Raw genomic sequence first — 8,420 nt, 5'->3', positions numbered from 1 at the left:
GGCTCTCCCCTCCTTCTTCACCTGTTGCAGCCATACTCTTCCCCCCCCCCCTCCTCTCCTGCAGCATTAATACCGTTTGACACCCCATTAACTGCCAGGGCTCAATGGGATAAGACCGTGGGAGTTGCAGTTTGGCAGAGAGGGCTAGTCCAGACCTTGTGAAATTACATCTCCCATGGTTCCATAGCACTGAACGATAGCAGTTACAGCAGGCATGGGCAAACTTTGGCCCTCCAGGTGTTTTGGAGTTCAGCTCCCACCATTCCTAACAGCCTGTTAGGAGCATGCAAAGAATCAGTGAGAGTGTGTATGTGCATCAAATAAAATAAGATGCATGAATGTGTGTGGCCAGGCAATGCCCTGGGAGATGGCTGAGCCTGGGACTTTTGGTTACTGTTGCATTTTTGTTCAGGCTTGAAGAGAAGCAGAAAGTTTGGAGTGTACTTCATGAGCTGCTAAAGGAGCTTATCCAAATGGACATAGAAATACTATTTTAAACCTCCCATAAAAGGAAATTATGCGAGTTAGTACAACTGATCACATTGTACATATGTCGTTCTGAACTAAGAAGAGTAAACTACTTGTTCTTTATTGGTCACCTGCGTGGCATATTTTCTAACTCTGGCAAGGCAATGGGTGGGTTGATCAAACGTGAACTACACGTGATTTATTTTACATTAGTAAAGGTAAAGGTAAAGGCTTTCCCCTGACATTAAGTCCAGTCGTGTCCGACTCTGGGGTTTGTTGTTCATCTCCATTTCTAAGCCAAAGAGCTGGCGTTGTCCGTAGCCACCTCCAAGGTCATGTGGCCAGCATGACTGCATAGAGCGCCCTTACCTTCCGCCGGAGCGGTACCTATTGATCTACTCACATTTGCATGTTTTCAAACGGCTATTGTGGCAGAAGCTGGGGCTGACAGTGGGAGCTCACGCCGCTCCCCAGATTCGAACCTGCGACCTTTCAGTCAACAAGTTCAGCAGCTCAGTGCTTTAAACCACTGCGCCAACGGGACTCCTTTATATTATTTTATTTTACATTACAACACAGAAAATACCTGGGGGGTCAAATTTTACCCATGCCTGAGTTACAGAGATTTCAAACTGCATTGATTGTACAATGTGGATGCACCCAGGGGAGGAGGATATACCAAATCTGGTGGTACCTTAAAACATTTCATATTATTTTTCAGTTTTGCTCCTCCCTGTAGTTAGGACTTCAGCTCTCAGAGTTTCCTACTATCAGCCAGACTGACTGGGGCTTCTGGGGGTTGAAGTCCAGAATATCTTGGAGTAAAAGTTAGAAAGCACTGTATAAAACAGGCATGGGCAAACTTCGGCCTCCCGGGTATTTTGGACTTCAACTCCCTCAATTCCTAACAGCCAGTAAGAAAAATGGAATCTTGGAGGAAAATTCTGAGACTGCCTTGGACCGCTGGATGATCAAACCAGACCATACTCAAGGAAATAATGCCTGGCTGCTCACTGGAAAGAAGGATATTACAGGCAAAGATGAAATACTTTGGCCACATAATGAGAAGACAGGAAAGTTTGGAGAAGATGTCTGCATATCTGCATGGGATGCCTTTTTACCGTCCCACCAAGGCGGTACCTATTGATCTATTCACATTGCATGCTTTTGTACTGCTAGGTTGGCAGAAGCTAGGGCTGCAGTCGGGAGCTCACCCCAACTTAAGGCTTTGTTAAGGCTTTGCTGCCAACCTTCCAGTCAGCAGATTTCCTGCAGCTAGCAGTTTAACTCACTGCGCTGCTGCGGCATGTGGGTGCCTAGCTATCTTGTAAAAGAAGGACAGTGGGGTCTTGTAGAACAATTATTTTATAGTCCACCTTATATCTAGCAGTTAGCATCAGCACATGACCTGTCTGTCCAGTTAGAAATCAAAACTTCTTTCTCTTGGTCAAAAGACATGGACTTTGCTCAGTTTCCTGTTGCTTCAATAAGCACAAACAGCACCCTGTGTTGACCAGCCTAAGGAACTGGCCAATCTCAAAGCAAAGGGCTCTTTGGGGTTGGGAATCTCTGCTGTGTTTTCTTAACTAGGCAGGCCTAGCAAGATGTAAGTTCAGAGGTGTCAAGTTAAAGCTCTCACTCCGGATCCTAGGCAGAATTCAGAGCAACCCACAACTTTGTTTAACATGGGTCAAGATTCTCAGTTAACCAGGTAGATACCAGATAAATGTAGTTTTTGGTCTCTCGAGTTACTATTCAAAACAAGCCAAACTCATAAAGGTAAAGGTAAATGTTTCCCCTTGGCAGTAAATCTAGTTGTGTCTGACTCTAAGGCGTGGTGCTCATCTCCATTTCTAAGCTGAAGAGCTGACATTGTCTATAGACACCTTCAAGGTCATGTGGCCGGCATGACCACTTGGAATGCTGTTACCTTCCCGCAGAAGCGGTACCCATTGATGTACCCACATTTGCATGTTTTCAAACTGCTAGGTTGGCAGAAGCTGGGGCTAACAGGTGGAGTTCACCCCGCTCTGCAGATTTGAACCACCAACCTTTCAGTCAGCAAGTTCAGCAGCTCAGTAATTTAACCCGCTGCACCACCAGGAGCTCATACTATACATTTTGTATTGACTTGATATTAATATTGAAAGTAAAACATAATGTAACACGGTTTTACTGTATTATATATGTATTTTAATTTTGAAAAAATTTTTCAATTTTTTTGCCAATTGCTTGAGAGAATCTACTGTATTTGTCTTACTAATCTTTATCAGCAAACATTCTAAATCTTAGGTTTCTGGCTGTCTGACTCCATTTTACAAGCAATCAATAATAATAAAAAATAAGTCAAACAATAAATTATATCTTCTTTATAATAAGGCAGCTCTCCCCTCTTATCCTTACCAAAAGCTTTTAAAGAAACCACTGGAGTTTTTGCCAATGGTGGGATTCTCTCTAAAACAGAGAAATAGACATTCTTGCTGCAGTGCAAGGGAAATCGTGCGAGATGCACTATTTTAAGCTCTGCACTTAATAGTCTTACACACACACATGCACACCCACACATCTCTCGCCTTGATTTGGACAAGTACATTAATTACCTCAATTGCTAGATACAGAAATATATCAAAGCAAAGAATAAAACTGTTTGCCAACTCTCAGATAAATAATTACAGGCTCAATAGATACATAAACATTCTCTGAACATACTCAGTTTTGGATTTCAAAGCCACTTATGCTGTAACACTGTTATGACTAGAGAAACAAAATCAAATGTATTGATTCTGCAAAATATATAAACAGACCTGTAAGTGAATTGCTTCATTTTAAGAAGCCATGGTCAAAAGGCCCCATCTAAATTGCAGTTTCAAACTGAGATTGCAAGATCTGAGCTGGGCAGTTGCTGACTGGGGATACTGATTCTGCAAAATATATAAACAGGCCTGCAAGTGAATTGCTTCATTTTAAGAAGCCATGGTCAACAGGCCCCATCTAAAATGCCGTTTCAAACTGCATCATACAGCAGTGTAGATGGAGCCTGAGGTTGCAAGATCTGAGCAGGGCTGTTGCTCACTGGGGATATTGGAGGTCTCCCATTCATAGGGTTACCATAAGTCATAGGCCATTTGAAGGCAAATCGCCACCACCCTAAATCTGAACTCAGGTGTCCAGCCCCAGGTGTGTTTTTGTACAATAGTTGAACATAACTCTCGCTCTGAAATAAGATTTTAGAGGTTTCTACCCTGATTTTAGAGATTAAGCATCCTTTATCTGGAATGCTCAAATATTCTGAAATCCAAAGCTTTCCACATGAGTGGATGAGATAGTGAAACCTTAGCTTTCTGATGGTTCAATGTACACAACTTTATTCAAGCCCAACATCATGTTGAGTATAAATTACCTTCAGGCTATGTCTATAAGATGTATGTGAAACATAAATGAATTGCGTGTTTAGACCTGGCCTCATCTTCAAGATATCTTATTATGCACAATATATGTAAATATTGTTATTTCAAATCCTGTTCCCCCAAATCAAAACACCTCTAATCCCAAGCATTTCGGATAAGAGATGCTTAACCTATACAAGGTTTTCCCTGACTTGTGAGGATATAAAAGGACCCAGAAGGCAAATCTTTGTTGCTGAAAGACCAGGGCACGTTTTGGCTTAAGGAAAGAGGATTACAGCATGTGTGAGGAATGTTGTATGCTGAGAATTTCTCAATCATTAAAAGGTCCGAGGAAGAAAAGAAACAGTAGGAGGTTCAGAGGGGAAATATTACTATGGCAAATTTTTAAGGTAAATTTTTACAGAGAAAGGTGCTAAGTACTTTAATTTTGCTGCCTCAAAATTAGTTTTCAAGTGCAACCAAAACTGATAAGTTTGATTTATGAAACTGTGCATGGCACATTTTATAGTACGCAAAGAAGACACTGAAATAATTGAAGATATCTTGACTCAGTCATTAATTGGAATTGAGATATAGTCAAGAAATCAGAAAAAGTAACTGTGAAGGAACTGAACAAGATCCTGACGTGTAAACACATGTCATTGAATGTTCAAGTTGGGATTGTCCATGCCATTGCATTTCCTTTTTCTATGTATGGTTGTGAAAGCTGGACATGAAGAAAGCTGATAGGAAAAAAACAATCTCATCTGAAATGTGGTACTAGAGAAGAGTTCTACAGATGCCACAAGATAAATGCTAATAAGATCAATAAATGGCTCCAACACAAAATCAAGCCTGAACTTCCCCTAGAAGCCAAGATGACTAGACTAAATACTTCATCACACTAGAGAATGAATCCACTTTAAATCTGGTTTCTGCCTCCTGCAGGATTTTGGGGTTTGTAGTTTAGTGATGCTATTAAAGGTTCCTCCCTTAACTACAAACCCTAGAATTCTGCAGGAGGCAGAAACCAGATTTAAAGTGGATTCATTCTCTAGTGCGATGAGATCATGAGACTGCTGCACTTTGGTCATTTTATGAGAAGACATGACTCATACGAAAATACAACAATGCTCGGTAAGATAAAAGGCAATGGGAAAGGAAGAAGATTGCATTGCAGAGACTCAATCAGAAAAGTTCACAAGATCTGAACAGGCTGACACTAGACTAAACTGAACCTGCTTTGAATCCAAACTCTCTCAGCCCAAGGATATTATATGGCAGTATAGATCGGGCCTTCTATGCTGACTGCTCTCTGAGATCAGCAATCAAAAGGCTAAGGTAAAGGTAAAGGTTTTCCCCTGACATTAAGTCCAGTCATGTCCGACTCTGGAGGGTAGTGCTCATCTCCATTTCTAAGCTGATGAGCTGGCGTTGTCCATGGACATCTCCAAGGTCATGTGGCTGGTATGACTGCATGGAGCGCCGTTACCTTCCCGCCTATTGATCTACTCACATTTGCATGTTTTCAAACTGCTAGGTTGGCAGAAGATGGGGCTAACAGCGGGAGCTCATGCTGCTCTGTGGATTCGAACCTGTGACCTTTCGATCAGCAAGTTCAGCAGCTCAGCGGTTTACCGCACTGCACCACCGGGGGCTCCGTCAAAAGGCTATGGTCAGATAAAATCAATTAAACAGACACAAGGCCATTTTTGCCTATTGTTAACTCCACACAGTCAACACATCTTTGAATTAGAATTGCAATAGAGTTTCCCACATCTGTTTTAAATAATTCAACTGGACCTTCCATTTTTTACTTTGTAAATCTATACATACACATTTAGCTAGGTATTATATATCTTTACTAAATAGGAAATCCTACCAGGTTAAATGGAAGATATTCACAAACTATTCCATCAGGAATGCAGCATTACTTGCATTCAAAGAAGTTGACTGAAGTCCACAAAAGCTGAAGTACATTAATAGAGGCCATAACATTCCTTCCATCTCTTTAGCCGTAACTGGTAAATTACTTGTATTCAAGTCAGCACAATTTACTGCCAAGTATAAATGCATTTACCATTATAAGCCTGCAAACTGTACTGATCTAGCTGGTGCTGAAGTGTCCTCCTGGCTACCAGTATTAAAAAATTCTAAAATTAAAACAGCAGAGAGAAAAACAGGCAGGGACATCTAATCACCCTTCAAGAAGAGTTTGCTCCAGGCACTGTCAGCCCATTGTATGCTAATCAAGGTGGTCAGTTGAAAAGATTCACACCTAGCCCAACTTACAAAAGCCTTTTGTCTCACCCTGGTCATTCCACAGATATATAAACCCCTTTTTCCCAGCTCCAGCAGACCTCTGAGGATGCTTGCCATAGATGCAGGCGAAACGTCAGGAGAAATGCCTCTAGAACATGGCCATATAGCCCGAAAAAACCCACAAGAACTGAGTGTCCTCCTAAATCTGAAAACTTCATTTCATTATAATGATATATGCTGAATGTTTAAGTCCTTAAAGGGTAAATATTTCTGGAAGGAAAACTACCACTTAAATATTTACAGCTTGCATTTTTCAAATCTATACATTATTTGGCAGGATATCCTCCCCAAAGCCATATTCAGTGCACACTGAAGACAATGAGACTTACTACCTAGCTCTGAATTCATATTGATGCATTGAACTCTAGATAGATAGATAGATAGATAGATAGATAGATAGATAGATAGATAGATTCAAATAGCTATTACTGTAACAGTGGATACTTGTCTTTGTAGTCATGCATAGGCCTCCAGAGTCAGTGCAGCAAATATTGCTTTAAGCTCATCAAGATTCCTGGGATAAGGAAGGCTCTGAGCTTCTTTTTCTGTACATTGAAAGTGACATTGACCAAGATCATTGTTTCCTTGCTCCCTTGAATTTCAAAATGTGGTGCACACAATAAAGCTTTAGAGGGAATAGTAAGTGGCAGACAAACACCTTTCTATTGGGGCAGGCCTGATTGGCAGCTCCAGATAAGGGTTTTAATGTATGTGCTAAATTTTGTTTAAATTGATTAAAATATTTTTAAAAATAAATTAGATGTTTTAAAATTATTTTAGCCAATTGTTTTCCAATATTTTTAATCTATTTTTAATACTTTTAAATTGTTTTAATTGGAACTGATTCCCAGAGAAAAACAGGACACAAAACAAATCAATAAATGGTTATTTAAAGAAAGCTTTCGGGTTCAGGTCAGGATCTGAAATGCAATGTGTGAAGGGCTTGCCCTTTACAATCACTGTTTTAATCTGAATGTTCAGGACTTTGCCTTATAGTCTAGTTACTGTATAACTCTTTAAAACTGTCCAATAGCTTCTCTCATTCGCTGAGATTGGGATCTTTGTGGCATGAGCGGTTTTGCAGGGGACAAGTGGCGCACAGAAAGCCTGACAAATAATTGTAGCATGAACAGAGATACATTCAAGCAGTAAAAATCAGTAAAATGGAATTTGCATTTTAAAAGTAGACATAAAATGGATATATATACAGAGAGATTCATAGCACATTCAACAATGATATGCTTAAAAGTTTTCTAATCTAGAACTAAAGAACTAACCATGAGCACACACTGAAATCAACAGAAATATTTTGCATTTAAACTGGAAGAAAAAACCCTATAACTATTCTAAGGCCCCTTCTACACTGCCATATAACCTAGATTAGCAAAGCAGATAATCCACATTTTCTGCTTTGCAACGGATTATCTGAGGGCCCTTCCATACAGTCATATAACCCAGAATATCAAGGCAGAATAACCCACATAATCTTCTTTGAACTGAGTTATCTGAGTCCACACTGCCATATATTCCAGTTCAAAGCAGATAATGTTAGATTTTATTCAGCTGTGGAAGGGGGCTGAGTCTACACTGCCATATAATCCAGTTCAAAGATGATAATCTGGATTTTAAATGGCAGTGTAGACAGGGCCTCAAAGAAAGTAGATTCGGGCCAATTAAGTGGTCGCAGGAGTGGGAATAAAAAATTCTTATAAATGTTGCAAACTCCCTGAGGATACATCAAAATTTGGAAACATCATGTAGATCTTCATTAAATAAATAAATAGCATCAAGAAAGGTCAGGAACAAAACCAGATACTCTCTAGTTTTTCCAGTTCATCAGCAAGTCGCAGATTTTGTTACTCCTTTTTCCTATTTTGTCCATACATGGTTTGTTTATCCCAGAATATCAGCTTCCTATACAAGCAGAGACTGATATACCAGTTCCCTAGGGCCCCTTCTAGCAATATAAAATCCACACTGAACTGGATTATATGGCAGTGGGGACTCAGATAACCCAGTTCAAAGCAGATATTGTGGATTATCTGTTTTGATATTTTGGGTTACATGGCTGTGTGGAAGGACCCTAGGTAGGTGTGTTTTTAACCCAGGATAAAATCGGAAAGAACATGAACAAAAACTGCAAGTTGCTTCTGGTGTGAGAGAATTGGCCATCTGCAAGGAGGACATTGCCCAGGGGACACCCGGATGTTTTACCATCCAGTGGGAGGCTTCTCTTATGTCCCC

This window comes from Anolis sagrei, chromosome 4 (assembly GCF_037176765.1).
Source record: "Anolis sagrei isolate rAnoSag1 chromosome 4, rAnoSag1.mat, whole genome shotgun sequence".
NCBI classification, from domain to species: domain Eukaryota; kingdom Metazoa; phylum Chordata; class Lepidosauria; order Squamata; family Dactyloidae; genus Anolis; species Anolis sagrei.
The sequence above is the reverse complement of the archived record's forward strand: the minus strand, read 5'-3'. Positions refer to the sequence as shown.